The sequence below is a fragment of the Eutrema salsugineum genome, unplaced genomic scaffold, assembly GCF_000478725.1.
Source record: "Eutrema salsugineum unplaced genomic scaffold, Eutsalg1_0 scaffold_8, whole genome shotgun sequence".
Lineage (NCBI taxonomy): Eukaryota > Viridiplantae > Streptophyta > Magnoliopsida > Brassicales > Brassicaceae > Eutrema > Eutrema salsugineum.
In genome coordinates, this window is record NW_006256414.1 from 13,281,383 (window position 1) to 13,300,872 (window position 19,490).

At 42.4% G+C, this 19,490-nt stretch overlaps 2 non-coding genes across 2 annotated transcripts; both read left to right on the plus strand.

The window, feature by feature from the left end:
- Nucleotides 1-334: 334 nt before the first annotated feature.
- On the plus strand, nt 335-441 carry LOC112082706. Its single transcript, XR_002897325.1, has one exon. It is a non-coding gene; the product is annotated as a small nucleolar RNA R71 (small nucleolar RNA).
- Nucleotides 442-18,585: 18,144 nt separating this feature from the next.
- Nucleotides 18,586-18,692, plus strand: LOC112082317. The gene has a single exon (XR_002896976.1). It is a non-coding gene; the product is annotated as a small nucleolar RNA R71 (small nucleolar RNA).
- Nucleotides 18,693-19,490: the final 798 nt, after the last annotated feature.

Here is a 19,490-nt window from a genome sequence, read left to right on the forward strand (position 1 = left end):
TTCTTCACTTATGTTCTCAAAAATTTGAGAAGGTTCCTCATACTCTCCTACAAAGTGCATTGGCTTTTGAGTGGTGAGTTTCAACTTGTCCAATTCATTTCTCAACTACTTAACTTCTCTGCTGAGCCTCTGTTCAGAGCTTGAACCTTCAGATCTATTTGATCTGTCATAGTCTTCACCATAAGTGTCAATGCTCATTGCTAAGTTCTCCACTAGCTCTAAAGCAGCATGAATCTCCTTACCCAGAAAGTTCCCATTGGAAGCAGTATCCAGCTGGTTTCTAATCTTGGGAAGAGCTCCTCTATAAAGTGTTCTGAGAAGAGAAGCCTCACTAAACCCATGGTGTGGGCATTGGTTGGTGTAGCTCATGAATTTCTCATATGCTTCACCAAAACTCTCATTGCTGTGTTGAGTGAAGCTAGAGATTTGGTTTCTCAGTTTAGCAGTTCTGGAGGTGGAGAAGAACTTAGATAGGCAGGCTTGCTTGCATTGCTCCCAGGTTTGAATGGAGCCTCTTGGAAGATTCTTCTCTCATTGGTGAGCTTTGTCACCAAGACTGAAGGGGAATAATCTTAGCTTGAAACTCTCTTCAGAAACTCCATTTATCTTTGTCAGGTCACACACTTTATCAAATTGATCCAAGTGTTCCAAGGGATTTTCCATTGCTAATCCATGGAACTTTGAGTTCTGGACCATATTCAACAAGGATGCCTTCACTTCAAAGTTTTTGTTTTGCACAGGTGGTGCCTGAATTCCAGCTCCATACTGATGAGCATTGGCCCTGTCATTCTCTCCAACATAGACCTGTGGCTGCTCATATCTCCTTTGCTGGTGTTGGAAGGGCTGATGTTGGTGGTGCACCTGTTGTCTTTGCTGTACATTAGCCTGATGCCTCTGTTGATGAGCTGGAGCTTGTCCCTGGTGGACATAAGCTTGCTGTTGATGCACTTGTTCCTGATGGACATTACCCTGATGTAACCCTTGACCAACTCCATTACCAGCTCCATTACCCTGAGCTTGTTGCTCTTGAACCGGTTGTTCTATGTCCACCACATGCTCTCTTTGGTCTTCCATATCAGCCTGATCAATCTGTCTGCCACGCCTGTCCCTTCTCCTCCTTGGTACCAAAAGATTAATGTTGTCGTTTAAGGGGAGAGGTGGACCACAGCTTCTTGATCTGGACCTGGTGTGCATGCACCTGAAATCACAAACAGAACTTGAAAGAAACTAGAAAACACAAAAGAAAACGCTTGATCTCAAGAAATGACACAATCTCAATGCTATCACACTTTGGCAACGGCGCCAATTGATAACTTAGAGTTTTCAAGGCTCTAAATGAGGGGTTATCAATCCCTTTTGTCACTTTGCAGTACAAAGGGTATCAATCCATCATGTGTAGACACTTAGATACAGTATCAGTTCTTAATTCAAGCCAAATGAGTGAAGTTTTGATGATTAATGACAACTAAGAATGGAAAAACAAGGATTAAAGCTAATGATCAACTTAAACAAGCAAGTAAATGAGCTAAATGAGATGAGAATGTATGTATGATGATGAGAAAGGTCTTAGACATGATAGTGGATTAGGGTGCCTTCAGTGATAAACTAGTGAGTTAATGAACCATATGATCAAGCAAACCATTCAACTTAAACATCATTAATTAAGTTAATCCTCTCATGAAGGTATCAACTCCTATGCCAAAACAGTTTCTAACCTAATCATCATTAGTGAAACATGAATCAACAAGCATTAAGAATCAGTTTAATCTGTCATTTAAGCATATAGACAATCATTCCCATGATGAATAACACTTAAACCTCTAACAACCTTGGTTCAGACATTTCATCAAACACTTTTGGTGCATGAAATGTCCAGAATCTAGACCACATATGATTTGTATGGATCTAGCACTAAGAACAGGTTGTAGAGAATGGAATATGCATGATCTAACCCCTAAGCTCACTAATCTACCACTTAAGCACCCTAATCTACATATCTAAGACCTTAATATGGAGATTACTCACTAATCATGATCAACACACTAGTTCCTTTGCAAGATGTGTTGTTAATCATGACTAGAAGTGTGATTTGATGATGAGAAATGATAGACAAGATGGAAAACACTCTTCAAATCGATATTAAACTCAAAACAAGGTTTTAAACAATGGTTCTTTCACCAAAAAGGAAAAGGAGACTAAAGATAAGGTACGGTTCTCTCCAAATTAGGTCTAAAAAGTACTTATAGTAGCCTTAGACGAACCGGGTCAGCCCTTAACAAACCGGGTACTGACCTGGCTTTGGTGGGTAAAGAAGAAGTTGCCACGGTCTAGCAGTTTTTGGTCAAGCCGTGGCAAGTGACCGTGTCAAGTCCTGTGTCTCTTGTTCTTGGATGAATCATGGTGCCACGGGTTCCCTCTGGTCGTGATGCATGGTCGTATCAAACACCGAAAGATTGCACAAAGTTGCCACGGCCAAGTCTAAAGCCGTGGCGAGGGGACCGTGTCAAATGCCGAGAGATTGCACAAAGTTGCCACGGCCAAGTCTAAAGCCGGGGCGTGTGGTCGTGTCAAATCCCGAATGTAAGTAAAATCCTTCCGCGGCCAAATGTTACCTTGCCACGGTCAAGTGTAGGCCGTGGCATGAAGATCGTATCAAACCCCGAAGAACTGAAATCAAGTGCCACGGTCAGATGTGGACCGTGGCATTCCACCGTGCCATCTTTCCTTTAGCATAATTTAAGCTTTGATAAGGGTTATCAATCTCGCAGCGTTCAGGGCTCCTCGGACCACTTCACGTTCAGGGAAGCATAACTTCTAGGGTACTGGTCCGAATGGTGTGATTCTAGTTTCAGAGGATAGAGGACTCATACATCTTCAAATTTAGTGAACGAACCTTCGGTGCTTGGGAAGTGGAAGGTTTCCTGGAGGGCTCATCTTCGCAGTGCATTGACACGATCAGAAAGAGGCTTCTAGACATGTGTCTATTCTGGAAACGTTATCTTCTTGCATATAGCTCCGAATTAAATGATCTTAGACGTTCTGGAAAGAGGACTCAAATATCTCGGATTCTGATGAAGGCCCTGTAAACTGAATCGGTCTGGAAGTGCACCGTCCTTCGCATTCTTCGGAGCTCATCGGGTCGATCAAAACGGCAGCGAGACAGGGGTTCCTTCCGACGAGTTTAACTCTCTGCTCACGCCTCCAAATCCTATGATTCCACCTGCTCTGGAACCATGATCTAATCTTCTCCAACTTTGATGAAGCACCCGACAGCTGAATCGGATCGGAAGGTTCCCCGGACAGGCGATTTCGGAAATGTGTCTGCACCCGGAAATTGTGGCCGAGAAACTTAACTAGCCGGTACGCGTTTTGGCCGAGGAATCCACCTGCGGTACATGCGAATGGCCGAGAAAAACCTTCCTGCGGTACGCGAGAATGGCCGAGAACCTCCAAAACCTATTTTCACCATCTTTCAAGCCTTGATCACCATTTATCTTCCTGGATTCATCTTTTCAACTCCAAATAGCTCCAAATACACATGATAAACACTCCAAACATGCAAAGACTCATTGGGACCTAATGCAACTCCTAAATCCTAAAACAACCCCTAAAGACCTAAAATGCATGAAATAAGATATGATTTAGAATGAAATGCAAATCATGAACATATCACTCCTCTGGTTTGTCTAATCTTTCTCAGGTCCTTGATAGATGTGAGGAGCACAGCTTGGTGTTAAATTGGGAGAAATGTCACTTCATGGTTCAAGATGGAATAGTGTTGGGGCACAAGGTCTCAGAAGCTGGAATAGAAGTGGACAGAGCAAAGGTGGAAGTGATGGTGAATCTGCAAGCTCCAAATTCAGTCAAGGGCATAAGAAGCTTCCTTGGACATGCAGGTTTCTACAGGAGGTTCATTAAAGACTTCTCAAGAATATCTAGACCTCTGACTAGGCTGTTGTGCAAAGAGGTTGAATTTGTCTTTGATGCTGAGTCTGAGGAAGCTTTCAAGAAGATCAAGGAAGCATTGATCAGTGCACCAATTGTCCAGGCCCCTGATTGGTCATTGCCCTTTGAAGTGATGACATATGCTTCAGATTATGTAGTTGGAGCTGTGTTTGGCAAGAGGAAGGACAGAAAATTTTATGTGATCTACTATGCCAGTAGGACCCTTGATTCTGCTCAAGAAGAGTATGCAACCACAGAAAAGGAAATGCTGGCAATAGTTTTTGCATTTGATAAATTCAGAAGCTATCTGGTGGGATCAAAAGTCACTGTGTACACTGATCATGCAGCCCTCAGATATCTCATGACTAAGAAGGACGCCAAGTCTAGACTCCTGAGATGGGTCTTCTTACTTCAAGAGTTTGATATGGAGGTACAAGACAAGAAAGGCATAGAGAATGGAGCTGCATACCATCTCTCTAGGTTAAGAGTGGACTCTGAAGTCCCTCTTAATTACTCTCTCCCTGGGGAATCATTGATGGTGCTCAACTCTTACTTAAAGTTTGAGGAAGTGGATAGCATACAAGAGAGGAGAATGCCTTGGTTTGCTGACATTGTGAACTTTCTTGCTTGCGGAGTGGAACCACCAGAACTTGATGCTTACCGCAGAAAGAAATTCTTCAAAGATGTCCAAAGATACCATTGGGATGAACCCAATCTTTATGTCCTGAACAAAGATCAGCTGTATAGAAGGTGTCTTGCTGAAGAGGAGGTGCAACCTGTGTTGCAAGACTGCCATGGATCAGCTTTTGGAGGTCACATGGGAGCATTCAAGACGGTGGCAAAGGTTCTTCAGAGTGGGTTTTGGTGGCCTACTATGTTCAAGGACGCTTAAAGGGTTGTTTCAGCGTGTGATGCCTGTCAGAGGAATGGAAACATTTCAAAGAGGAGTGAAATGCCTCAAAATCTAATATTTGAGGTTGAAGTTTTTGATTGTTGGGGAGTGGATTTCATGGGGCCATTCATCTCATCTTATGGGAATCAGTACATATTGGTGGCTGAGGAAGCATGGAGTGAAACATAAGGTAGCTACTCCTTATCATCCTCAAACTAGTGGCGAGGTTGAAGTGTCTAATAGACAAGTTAAGGCCATTCTTGAGAGGACTGTTAGCTCAAGCATAAAGATTGGAGCAAAAGGCTGGATGATGCATTGTGGGCTTATAGAACAGCCTTTAAGACTCCAATTGGGACATCTCCTTTCAATCTGCTATATGGGAAGAGCTGCCACCTTCCTGTTGAGCTGGAGTACAAGGCATTATGGGCTGTGAAGTTGCTGAACTTTGATATCAAAACTGCTCAAGAAAAAAGAATAATTCAACTCCATGAACTTGAAGAGATCAGGTTGAGGCTTTTGAGAGCTCCAAGATCTATAAAAAAAAGACCAAAGCTCTACATGATCAAAGAATTTTGAAAAGGAAGTTCAAGGAAGGTGATTTGGTGTTGCTGTTCAACCTAGGCTTAAGTTATTTCCTGGAAAACTTAAGTCTAGATGGTCTGGTCCCTTTAAGATTCTTGAAATTAGGCCATATAGAGCTGTTGTGTTAGAAGGTAAAGATGGTAAAGAGTTTGTGGTCAATGCCAAAGGATCAAGCACTACCTAGTCTCACAAAAGAAGGAGGAAGCTACATCAGTTCCCCTCCTTGATCCACCATCAGCATAAACTTGGTATCAAATTCAAACTTAGAAACTTCAAACAAAGTGCTCTTGGGATACACCCCATGGTTATCCTTGTACATAGTTCTTTTGATCTTTTTTTTTCTTTCTTTTTATGTTTTAGGATCTTTTGATGGGTTTTGTGAGTTGTTCTCAGCTCCCATGTGACTTTTTGAGGCCATGGCTCAAGGTTAGAGTGGAATGGAGCATGTGAGAAGGCTGGAAAAAGGGTTTAAGGCATCGAAACTTGATGGACGCTTGTGTGCTACTTGGGTGTGCGGCTCAGTTAGGCCAGATACCAACTCGCAGAAGAACTCGCTCTTAACACCTACTTGGTCCTGCGAGTTATTCACCTAGCAGCAAGAGATTTGAGCAAGAAAAATGCTAAGTACTGCTGGTCTGCGAGTTGGGAATGCGGCTTAAACCAAGGAGAGACCAGGCCGCAGAAGAACTCGCAGTTTACACCGGGTTGGTTATGTGGCCTGGCTCAATATCCTCCCAGGACGCACACTAGGAAAAGAGGCCGAGGTGTTTAAGTGTCAGAATGTGCGAGATGAGCATGCGGCCTGAACAAAGGAGGAACCAACTCGCAGGAACACTCGCTGTTTACACCGGGTTGGTTATGCGGGATGATTTAAAGGGATCCCAGGCTGCACAACAAAGAGGAGAGTCCAAGGCGTTCAAGTGTCAAAAACTGCTAGTCAGGTGTGCGGCTCGGCGTTAAGAGAAGACCAGGCCGCACGAACATTCGCCGTTTACACTGGCCTGGTCATGCGAGACGGTCCCAGAGCAAACTAAGCCGTACACCAGAAAAGAACCTGTGGCGTCCAAGTGTTAAAAACGTGCGAGTTAGTTCTGCGAGTTAGACGGGGAAGTTCCCAGGCCGCAGGAACGCTCGCTGTTTTCACCGGCCTGGGAATGCGAGTTGGTTCAGAGAGGAGACCAGGTCGCACGATGAAAATGAGCAAAAGATTGGCCAAGGTCTAAAATGTGCGACCTGGTCATGCGAGTTGGATACAAAGAAGACCAGGCCGCACATTAACTCGCTAAATACACCGGGTTCGACGTGTGGGTTTGTTGAAGGTTCAGCCAGGTCGCAGCATGAGAGAAGGGACCAGATCGTGCGAAGGAGATTTTTGTGCGACCTGGACATGCAAGACAGTCAACACCAGGTCCCAGGTCGCACAAGAACTCGCGGTTTAAACCGAGACGGGCTTGCGGGTCATCAGGAGGTCACGCCAGGTCGCAGGACAAAGGTGAAGGCCAAAGCTCTCAGGAGAGTATTGTGTGCGACTTGGGCGTGCGGGATAGGAAGAAGTTTGCAGAACACACTGAGTCAGTCGTGCGGGATGAGATAGACCGGGTCCAAGGCGTAAAAAAGAGGAAAAAGGAGTCTGGTCAACAAAAAAGGACAGGTCAAGCTTTGACTGGTCAAAGTGGATCTATTGAACACCAGTCCAAAGGCTATACCTAGTCCCAGACTCTCTCTTCCTCACCAAAAACACGAGTTTGCCTTCTAAACAAGTGGATCTATTTCTCATTACTTCACCAAATTCGTTGATTCAAAGTGCTCTGAGCTCGATTTTGAGTTGGTAATCTCATCCTGTTAGCATTTCGAACCCATTTGCACATAATCCCAAGGTTCACTTTGTTAAAACTCATCTTTTTCCATGTTCATAAATGGTGATTTTTTAGCTTCATTTTGTGGAATCGATTTTAGTAGGTTGTTGTAGACCTTGGGATTATTTTTATAAATGCTAGGGTGCTAGATTATCATGGAAAACAGAGCTCTTTCTTGGTGATTCACTGTTCTTAAATTTTGAAAATTGTTGCAAAATAATTCATGGAAAGATCAATTTTTCTTGAAAAAGTGATGAACTTGTTTCTTGCTGAGTCTTTGCTTTGCACTTTTGTTTTGCATTGCTATGTATTCATTGGACTGATGCTTGGATTGAGAAAATTGTTCATGTGCTTTAGAAATCGATTTTTGCAGCAATTTTTCAAAATTTTTGAGAACTTTGTGGACCATGATCTTGTGCTGACTTGTTTCTGAGATTTTTTTGGCAGATGACTGAGAGAACCAATGCTCTAGCCCGCATGAAGAAAGGTCTTGCATCCAAAGACAAGAGCTTGGACTCAGGATCTTCAAAGCCAAAAGGAAATGGCCAAGGCACCAAGAAGAGCACGAAGCAAAGAAGGAGTGAACAAGAGCCAAAAAGAACAAGGAATGAGGAGAAAGCTTTGGTGGTTGCTTCTGGTTCCAAGAAGAAGGGAAAACAACTGGCTGTGGTCTCTGATGATGAACAAACTGAGAGTGGTTCAAGCAGCTCAGCTGGAGGTTCCCAAGGCGCCATTGAAGAGGCACCAAAGAGAATCAAGAAAACTGAACCAGAGACACCTGATTATCTGGCCAAGTTTCAGCAGATGGGGATCCAGCAAGGGAGTGATATGTTCATAATTTGCATCATTTAGGTTGCATAATTCATTCCAAATCATGTTTTATTCCATGCATTTTAGGTCCTTAGGGTTTTTTTTAGAACTTAGGAGATGCATTAGGTCCCAATGAGTCTTTGCATGTTTTGAGTGTTTAGGTGCAAAGGTGTCATTGGGATGAACCTTATTTGTATGTGCTGAACAAAGACCACCTGTATAGGAGATGCTTAGTTGAGGAAGAGATGCAACCAGTGCTACAGGAATTTCATGGCTCAGCTTATGGAGGTCACTTAGGAGCTTTCAAGACAGTGGCCAAGGTGTTACAATCAGGGTTTTGGTGGCCTCAAATGTTCAGAGATGCTCATGTGGTTGTGTCAAGTTGTGACAATGATAACACCGTATTTTGACCACTTTTATGGATCGTTTTGAAATACTTTTTCTATGTTTTTATTGCTTTTAAGTACTTTTATTACGTTTTTTCTAGTATTTGTAGTTCTAAGACTCTCTTCAGGAAACTTAGGGAAAAGAATAACAAAATGGATAGAAGACCAGATTTTCAGCTCAGAGTCAAACTGTTAGAAGTTCACCCCTGATTGAAGGCCTTCTCACCGTCTGATCCAGCTCAAATTTGGAGATCTCAAAGATGGAACTATCATCTTTCCAGCACACTTTACAGCTTGGCAATCCAACGGTTCAATCAAAATATACGCGAAGAGCAAGATGTCCTGTAAACCAGCCGACAAACATTTCCACCCGCAGCCAACAGCCATTTCACCACGGTCAGAGCTTCCCGACTGCGGCCAAGCATCCATTCTCCGCGGTCACGCACTTCCCGACCGCGGCCAGCCAACTCCGAGTTAGAAGGCCCATTTCTGAAGCCCAAATCATTTTCTTAGGCTCAATTATGGAACCTTAGACACCAGCGAGCATTGGAGACTATAAATACTTATCATTTACGTCGTTTTTAGGCGAGACAAAATAATTTAGAAGAAATTTTACTTTAATCTTTTGTTTTAGGTTTAGGGAGAGAGCGATCTATCTCTTGAACCATTGTTCTTTCTTTTTCAATTCGATTATTGCTCTACTTTTTAATACTATGTTTTTGATTTCGTTCATCATGTCTGAGTAGTTTTATTGTTGGGTCAAGGGGATTTTCGATGGGGATATATATGTTCGATGAGGATTCGATGAGCTATTGAAGCCGAATCTTAGAACTTTTTCTTCTGAATTTACTTTTATTGCATGAGAGTAGCGTCACGAACTACAGTCTGATTCAGATGTTTAGTGACACGAAAGTGTTCATCTGGTGTCAGATCTAGTTTGGGAGAGCAAAACAAACATAGGAGTGGAAACCTACTTATGGGCGATTTGTGAATGCTGACGAGTCTTCCAGGGCCAGAGTGAAAACCTATTGGTCAGAGTTGAGAGAGATAGTTGTCTATGATCACGACAATGGCTTATTCATACGTCCGTGACTCTTGTTCGAAAAGTTTAAGCGAAGATCTTATCAAATTTACTCTCGAACAATGTTATGAATTGTTCATACCCCGTAGAAAACTTTCCTGAAACCCAGCGCCTTCTTTTCTATAGATTCACACCGATTTGATTTCAAGCTTTAGTTCATAATTTTAGTTCTCTTAACCGTTTTTCACTTAAGCAATTAGCTTTAGCCGGTTTTCTCGTTTTTGGTTCTTTTGTTTCCATTCCCGAAGCAATGGACCCTATAAATCGAAATCCCAACTATGAGGGAGGTTTTTACAACACTCCTCAAGCCACCAGACATAGAGAAGAACATCAAGCTCGAGATCTTAGCTACATGGATCGATAAAGCCAGCCGAATCATCCATACTACTTGCGTAGGGAGCCTGCTCGACGCCGGAAAGATCCTTATGGTCCTCTTCCGACCTATTTTGAGCCACACGCCAGCCATCCTCCACCACAGAACCCTAATCAGCAAGAGGACATATTGAGGATCAGCAAATGTTTGGGACGTCTTAAAAGAATGATAAACCAGTTCCTTGATCAGCAAATTCTCACCGAGAACACCCTACCCAGGAGAATTGATTCAATCTCCGAAGAGTTCAACAGAAAATTAGTTCCTCTGGCCAATCATGTACGAGTTCTGGAAGAACAAACCCACAAGGACGCACACACAATAGCTGGGATGATCAACCAAGTCGCACCAGAGCAGACAAGGCAAGGGTATGACATCATACAAAACTCAAGTGATATTGTCTAATCGAAGCAGGAGATCAAAGAAGTTAGAGAATTCGCCTCCTGGTATAGAGAGAAGACAGACGAAGAGTTGCAGGAGATCGAGCACAGGCTGAACAAACTCGAGGTCAAGGCACGGGAGATTGATGCAAGAATGGGACAGATGCCCAACATTGAGCCAATTGTGAGATTTTCTAAGAAATCTCCCAAACATCCTGATGAAGATGCACAACAACACCCTGGTATAAGTTCAGATGATGCTAGTTTACCAAAGAAAGAAGCTGAAGAGGTTCGTACGAAGTACGAGAAAGAGGAAGCAAACTATGAGCAAAACACATTCGGAGCCGCGGGTGCGACCACTCTACCGCGGCCAAGGCTCCTTTTCCTGCGGTCGCAAGGCCTCTGACTGCGGAGATTGGTCGTTCAGATTCGCCTCCGGGATTTGAAAGGAAGATGGTATATCTTCTGGCCCAACTTCAACCTCCAGCACCTAAAAAGGCAACTCAGGGAGAAAGAAACCAGGTTTCAGATGAAGAAAAAGATTGGCAGGAATCTTTACCTTGTATGATGGCAATGGAATGTGTTGAGGACTCAGCTGACTTTTCAATCCAAGAAGACCCGATATGCAGCAAGATAAAGATGCCATACATCGATTTAATCATTGAATACGACGCTGCAGCTTTCTTTTGTGAGTTATTTTCTGCGTTTGAAACACCAGCCAACACTTACAAAGAAAGGCAAGTTCGAACTCTCCATAAGGTCAAGACTGCATGTCAGTTTTTCATCTCTTGTTCTATTAGAGGTGAAATGTTTAAGAATATACTATGTGATTCTGGAGCTTGTCTTAACATGATGTCCGAGGCAATTTCTTTGAGACTTGATATTAAGCACATGCGCAGGACTAGAGCAAAGATTAGTCTAGCTGATGATTCCAATGCAACCACTAAAGGAATAGCTCATGAAATTCCTTTGAGAATAGGAGATTGCATTGTGCCTGTCGACTTCTACATTGTCGAAACAAGAGAAGCAGCACATCCAGTGATCCTCGGATGGTCTTTTCTAGCTACTTCCGGAGCTATAATGGACTGGCCAAACTGGAGGATTTCATTTGCTAATATCGACAAAGATGTCTTCACAGAAGCTGTCCCATACAACAGCAAATCAGGAAAACGTTCTGCAATAGAAGAGTTTGAAGAAGAACTTTGGAGTGACGATTAACCTGCTAGGCAAAGCAAGGAGATGTCGAAAAAGACTTGTCTCAGGACAAGATCTTCTTCATTGGACTAAGGAACGTCCTACACCAAATTCGAGCTAAACGACTTAAAAAAAAAGCGTTTAATGGGAGGCAACCCATTTAGGTATTGTTTTCTTTAGGATTTTCTTTCTTTTTCTGTTGATCATTTTCTTTTTCTTAATTTCAAGTGTTTCTCATAAATCAAAAAGCCAAAAAATTAAAATAAAAAACCAAAAAAACCAAAAAGAAAGATGGTCCCTGACTGCTCGGCCCAGTAGTAACCAAGGAGAGGCAGGAACAGGCTGCATATTAAGACCCCGAGGTCGCAGGCGTTCAGACCGCGGGAAACACCACTTCGACCGCGGCCGCGTCTTTCTGACTGCGGCTGAGCACTATTTTACCGCGGTCGCGTGATAAGTAAGGTTTTTAAGGCCTTAAGAAGGGTTATCAATCCCCTTGTCAAAGTAGTATAAGGGGTGTCAATCCATATGTGTGGTAGTTAGGCACTAGTTTATGTGATAAGTTCTTAAGTCAAGTGATCAAAGACAGGTTTTTGATAACAAGTAACAAATGAAATCATAAACAAGAAACAAACAAGCAATGATAAGGAAGTAATTAAAGCAAGCTCAACAAGATGATGGTGATAATAAAGATGATAAAAGCTAAACCTCTAGATGTGATCATTGATTAAAGTGCTTTAGATATTGAATCATGATGCTAAGAACATAATGCAACGCTTGCTACTCTTTAGTCTAGGCTTCTTAATCAGATTAATTCATTCCTATGACAATAATCCCTTTGCTAATCACTTAATCAAGTCTAACAACCATTAGATATAATCAAGCAATCAACAAGCATAATGCATCAAGCCTAATAAGTGACCAAACAATCTCTCAAACAAGAAGATTGAATCTTACACAGAAAGACATAGCAAGCAATCACATGATCTCAAACATTTCAACTTAGAACTCTAATCTAGACTAATCCTCTCATGAAGGCATTAATCTCTACACTAATCCACTTTCAAACCAAATCATCATTTGTGAAATATGAATCAATGAGCATTAAGAAACAGTTCTAATATGTCATTCATGCATTTAACAAATCATTCCCATGATGGAAAAGGCATAAACCCTTAAGTTAGCTCATTCAGGCATTTCATCAAACACCTTGTGGGTGGATAAATGCCTAAGTTCTAGATCAAGCTTATAATGAGAGATCTAGCATTAAGAGAAGCTAACTAAGGAAATGAAATGAGAATCTAGACCCTAAAAATCACAAATCAATCATCTAAGCACCCTAATCTACACACCTAGAAGTTTAAAAGATGACTACTCACTAATCATGCAAAACACATCTAATCTTTTGCAAGAGATGATGTTAATCATGATTAGAAGCAGTAATGAGATGATGAGAAACAGCTTTGGAATGATCAAATCCCTTAGATATCTCTTAATCAAACTCGTTTTTACACTCAAAAGGAAAGAGAAACAAGAGAAAACAAAGCTTAAGTCTTGGAAAAAACCCTAAAAAGCATATATAGTGTCTTTTGCGGACCGGGTCAGCCCAGGACAAACTGGGTCCTGACCCGGCTTTGATGGATAGTGGTGTGGTTTGCCACGGTCAGATGATTCTTGGACAGACCGTGGCAAACTGACCGTGGCAAACTGATAGTGTCAAAGTTCTTGGACAGATTCTTCATGATCAAGGTTGCCGTGTCTAGTGGCCGTGTCTCTTCTTTTCTGGGTTTGGGGGATGAACTTCTTGGATTGCCACGGTCTAGTAGCTCTTGGTCAAGCCCCGTGGCAAGTGGTCGTGTCAAACGCCGAAGGTGTGTAAAAGTTGCCACGGTCATGTCCTAGACCGTGGCATTGAAACCGTGTCAAGTGTCGAATGCTTGTAAAGTTCTTCCCACCCAAGTGTTTGTTTGCCACGGTCAAGTGTAGACCGTGGCATGAAAATCGTGCGAAGGTGTGCAAAAGATGCCACGGTCAAGTCCCAGACCGTGGCATTCATCGCGGCATGTTTCACTTAGGTCGCATCATTCAGGGTTGTCTGGACCACTTCGCATTCCGGAGAGTTTAACTCATGAAATACTTGTCCGAATTGAGTGATTCCGGTTGCAGAGTACAGAGGGCTCATATATCTCCAACTTTGGTGAAGGAAGCTTCGGTGCTTGGGAAGTGGAAGGCTTCCTGGAGGGCTCATCTTTGCAGTGCATTTACACGATCAGGGAGAGACGTCTATACATGTGTCCATTCCGGAGACCGTATCGTCCTGTTCATAGCTCCAAATTGAATGATATTAGACGTCCTGGAAAGAGGACTAAAATGTCTCTGATTCTCATGAAGGTCCCGGAAACTGAATCGGCCTGGAAGGGCACCGTCCTTCCCATTCTTCGGAGCTTATCGGGTTCGTCCAAAACGGCAGCGAGACAGGAGTTTCTTCCGACGAGCTTAACTTTCTGCGCACGCGTCTGAATTCCATGATTCCACTTGCCCTGGAACCGTGATCCAATCCTCTCCAACTTTGATGAAGCACTCGACAGCTGAATCGGACCGGAAGGTTCCCCGGACAGGCGATTTCGAAAACGTGTCTGCACCCGGAGATTTTGGCCGAGAAATCCATTGGCCGGTACGCGTTTTGGCCGACAAAATCCACCCGCGGTACGTGAGAATGGCCGAGAAAAACCTTCCTGGTGCGCGAGAATGGCCGAGAACCTCCAAAAACCCAATTTCACCATTTTTCAAGCCTTGATCACCATTCCACTTCCTGGATTCATCTTTTCAGCTCCAAATAGCTCCAAATACACCTGATAAACACTCAAAACATGCTAAGACTCATTGGGACCTAATGCATCTCCTAAGTTCTAAAACAAACCCTAAGAACCTAAAATGCATGAAATAAAACATGATTTGGAATGAAATATGCAACCTAAATGATGCAAATTATGAACATATCAACTCCCCCACACTTATCCTTTGCTTGTCCTCAAGCAAAAAGAACAAATGAGAGAGAGAGGTTGAATGCATTGGGAGTTTATATTTCCTTTTTGAGAGAAGTGATCACAATGAGAATTCAAGTTCATGCTCAATTATGCAATGCAAAGCCATACTCAGATATATATCAACTCAACAAGGAATCTCCACAAGTTCTTCTCTCTCTCAACTCTTTCACATTCATTAAGCTTTTTACCAAGTGGATCAAATGATGCATTGTTTAAACAAACATAGTTTGGCTAGGGTGAGGTTATGAGACTAAAATGATCTCATCAATGCCTGAGTGGGTTCAATGCAGCAAACGGATCTCTCTATGAATGACCAAACTTTGGCAGAATGCTAAAGGTAAAAGGCAACCTATGCATACAAGGGCAAGGACTCATCCCACCCCACACTCTACTCAAAGTTTCCTCACTTGCTTACTTTTCACACTCATTCTTCTCTCACTAGGGGATTCTCTTTTCCTTTTCATACACAAGTCTTGGAGTTCAAACTTTCCATAGCTCTTTTTCACTTTCCTTTGTAACCTCTAACCTCTTTTTTTCTTTCTTTTTTTAAAACATTTGAGCTCTTTGGCTTCTTTTTTTTGTCACTTAGAGGCTAGACTCTTTCTTTTCAAAACACTAGAGCTCACTTTCTTTGACTCAAAACTCCAAGACTGATTTCTTTTCTTTTTTTATCCCCTAGTTCTCACCATTCTCCTTTTATTTCCACTCATCTCTCCTTTTTCCACTCACCAACAAGTATTCCCCCACACTTAGTTCTTGCCAAATCTCTCAGCTCCTTGATGATGGAACTTAGCACTCAATGAGACTTGCCCTTGTCGCCCTAAACCTAACACTTTCTGCTAAGTTTGGTCCAAGGTGGCCTCTCAATCACACACAAACAATTGGCTTGAAAGAAGGATGGGTTCAGGGTGAGGAAAACTGATCTATTATGCAGATTCCGCTATTTGAGCTAAGGAAGAGGATGGTAAAAACAGGATTCTAGCTCAAATATGTATATTGGTATCCACAAGCTTATTCAAACAATGCATCAAATGATAATTTCAAGTCAAGTTCAGGGTTTTCACTTATTAGAGTTGAGTTCAATTCAAACTTGCTTCTCAGATTCAAATCATTCAAGCCTTGCAAGCACAAAAATCATTTCACAAGCATATTTGGTCCAAATTTTCAAAGTGATGTACTCTCAAGGAAAAACTATCATTACTCCCAGCAAGATGCAACCTATATGATGCAAACTAGATTCAATCCTAAAAAAAAATGAGAATGCAACTACATGATCATTTTTTTTTGTGAAATGTTTTCAGATTTCAATTTTTTTGGTTTTTTATATGCACTTAGATGAAACTACATGAATGCATGCAAGAATGTGACTCAAGACTCAAAATGTAAAATAAGAAAAGAGAAAACATGATTAGTAAAGGATGAAACTCCTCCCCCACACTTAAATAACACAGTCTCTTGTGTTATAAAAGCATGAGAAAGAGGAGAAATCAAACATGAAATGCAAAAGATAAAGAAAAATGCTAAATGCTCATTTACAAGTGTTTGGAGTGATACCTGGTGTGGTTCTTATGCAAAAGGGGAGTGAGTATCTGCACCAGATGAGGCCAGACATCACTGGCGATGGGTTTGGCTTGGCCTGAACTCCCTTGTGCGGCATGGACTTGTCTTGGACCAACTCGCACACCCAAGTAGCACACCAGGCGGCTCACCAGTTTTCATCCCTTAAGTCCTTCCTCAGCTTGTTCACAGACTCCTTTTCAATTTGTCCTTGGACCACAGTATTCCTTAGTCACCTTAGACCTGAAAACACTTCACAAAACCCATCAAAATATCCTAAAACATGAAAAAGAAGAGAAAAGATTAATAAGATTATATACAAGGATAAGCTTGGGGTGTCTCCCAAGAGCACTTTGTTTAAAGTCACTAAGTTTGACTTTGAAAAACCTGTTTTTAGCTGGGGTGAGGTTGAGCACTGATGCTTTTCAGCACTTCAATGGTCCTGAGCAAGAAAGCTGAGTTGGTTTGCTGCCTTTGGGAACCATTAGACCCTTGTCCTTGAGATCCCATCTTGAGACCTTTGTCCACCAGCTCTTGAATACCATCTGGGTCTTTATCAAAGATGGCCTTTGTGAGACATGCCCTCACTTCAGCAAACAGACCTGGTTTCCCATTGCAATCCAGCTTATACTTCAGAGATCCATCATCATCAACCCAAGGAGTGAGATCAAAGTCTTGGGAAGAAATATCAGGTTTAATACTCTTGTCTTCTGATGCTGAGCCATCACTTTTGGTGTTAATCATCCTTAGATCACTAAGTGTAGGAGACCATGAGAGCAAGATATCTTTTTCTCTGATCAATGGCCCTCCATTCTCATACTTGTAACCAGAGTTGATGTGGGGTTCTTTCTCATTTTCCACAGCTGAAAGAGATTGGGATCCACCTAAAATCCCAGCACTTCCCACATACTTCATCTCAAGTACCTTAGGCGATTCTATCTCTTGGACAACTGATCCACAAAATTCAGCTAAAGGTGGTTGAACAGGGTAAAAGGCATCCTTATCCACCTTTGTAAGCACCACTTTTTGAGTATCAAAGTCAATCATTGCACCAGTGGTGTTGAGAAATGCAGTTCCAAGCAATAGGGGGAGCTCTTTGGTCTTCTTCATCTTCATGATGACAAAATCAGTGGAGATTACACATTCACCAACTTGAAGTGGATAGTCTTCTAAAAATCCATATGGTTTCCTGGAGTAGGAATCACCAAAGGTGATAGAAGAAGGGTAAGACGTTATAGACTTGACCTTTAGCTTCTCCATCATATCTTTAGACATTATACTCACACTTGAGCCTGAATCACACAAAGCATTCTCAACTCTAAAGTTGCCAAGAGTGCAAGAGATGGTGAACTTCCCTGGGTTGCCTAGCTTTGGGAGGGAGGTGGGCTTCATCTGAGTTGATTCAGAGGTGGAGGCACAATCTGTTGGCTTTGCTTGACCAGTTGTTATCTCCTTTGTTTCAAGAGACACTGAATCATTCCTTTGCTGAACAGAAAGAACTGAACCGGCTGCCCCCACACTTTTGCTCTCAAAGTCCTCATTGAGTTCATGTAAGAATCCCATGAAATCATCTATAATGGTGTCTTCATCCTCATGAGTTTGTGCAGTCTCACTAGAAAGTTGACCATAAAGGAGATCTTCAATCTCTTGCACAGCAGCTGAGTGGTCATCATTGGAGTAGATGGCATTGCAATAATCCTTTGGGTTTTGAACCGCTTTACCAAGAAGAGAGACTTGTGGTTCAGAAGTGCAGATGCCCTTGTTATTTTTAATAGACTTTAGTTCAGCGCCCAGTGTCTCCAGGTTATATACCATCTTTTGTTGTCCTAGTAAGAGCTGTTGGAGAACAACATTGAAATCAGGACTTTGTTGAACAGGTGGTGGACCAAAACCAGGAGGTGGAGCCTTTGGCTGTAGGCTGACTTGATTTGTGAAGCTATTCCCTTGATTCTGAACCGTTGGTTGCTGAAAACCCTGTTGACCTTGGGAGTTACCTTGGTACTGATTCTGTTGAACAAAGCTTTGAGGAGGGTATATTTGGTCTTGGGGGTTGGCCACATTGTTGCTCCTATAGGACAAGTTCTGGTGGTTATTGAAGTTGCTGTAACCATTGAACTTGTTTTGATTCCCAATGAAGTGCAACTCCTCTTGAGTGAGACCCTCTTCATTTGTATTTGTGAAGCATCTCTTTTCCTCACTCACATAGTTTATAGGCTTTTGAGTGGCAGGTAGGGCTTTGTCAAGCTTGATATTCAGCACTTTGATCTTCTCTTCCAGCTCTTGGTGTCTACCAGAATCTTCTCCTCTATAGCTTTTATCATAATCTTCCGCATAAGTGTCTTGGCTCATGGCTAAGTTCTCAACAAGTTCCATAGCTGCATTGATTTCTTTTGCCAAGAAATTTCCATTTGATGCTGTGTCCAACTGAATCCTGATCTTAGGAACAGCTCCTCTATACAAAGTGCTAAGGTGAGAGGCTTCTGAAAAGCCATGATGTGGACACTTATTTGTGTAGCTTCTAAACCTATCCAAAGCTTCTCCAAAGGTCTCATTAGAATGTTGAGTGAAGCTGGAAATCTGGTTCCTTAGCTTTGCAGTCCTTGAGCTTGAGAAGAACTTGGATTGAAAGGCAATCTTGCATTGCTCCCATGTGTGGATGGATCCTGTTGGGAGGTTCTTTTCCCACTGATGTGCCTTATCTCCAAGGCTGAATGGGAACAATCTCAGTTTGAAGCTGTCTTCAGATACCCCATTGATCTTAGTGAGATCACAAACTCTGTCAAACTGATCCAGATGCTCCAAGGGATCCTCCATAGGTAAGCCATGGAACTTCTGATTCTGAACCATATTGATCAAAGAGGCCTTCACCTCAAATTTGTTGTTTTGGAAAGGAGGTGGCCTGATTCCTGCTCCATACTGGTGAGCATAAGCTCGGTCATTCTCACCAACAAAGACTGGTTGGGGCTGATGACGTATGGGTGGGTTTGGGTGGGGCTGTGGCTGGTTAACTTGAGGTAGGTCTTGGTTCTGGTTACCATGAGCGTGTCCCTGATGGACCTGAGCCTGTTGAGCCTGAATTCCAATCCTATTACCAGCTCTTTGACCGTGATCAGCTTCTTGAGCCTGATGCTCATTCCCAACTTGCTGATTTATTCCTAACCTCTCCAAGTGAACAGCTCTTTCTCTTTGTCTTCTGGCCTGGCTTCTTGTGATCATAAACCTGAAAACAAAGACAGAGCTTGAAAGGTGATCAGTAAAACAAAATAAACTTGATCTCAAAAAACTATATCAGAAACTAATGCTAAAAATCCCCACACAATATATCAACGGCGCCAATTGATAACTAAGGTTTTTAAGGCCTTAAGAAGGGTTATCAATCCCCTTGTCAAA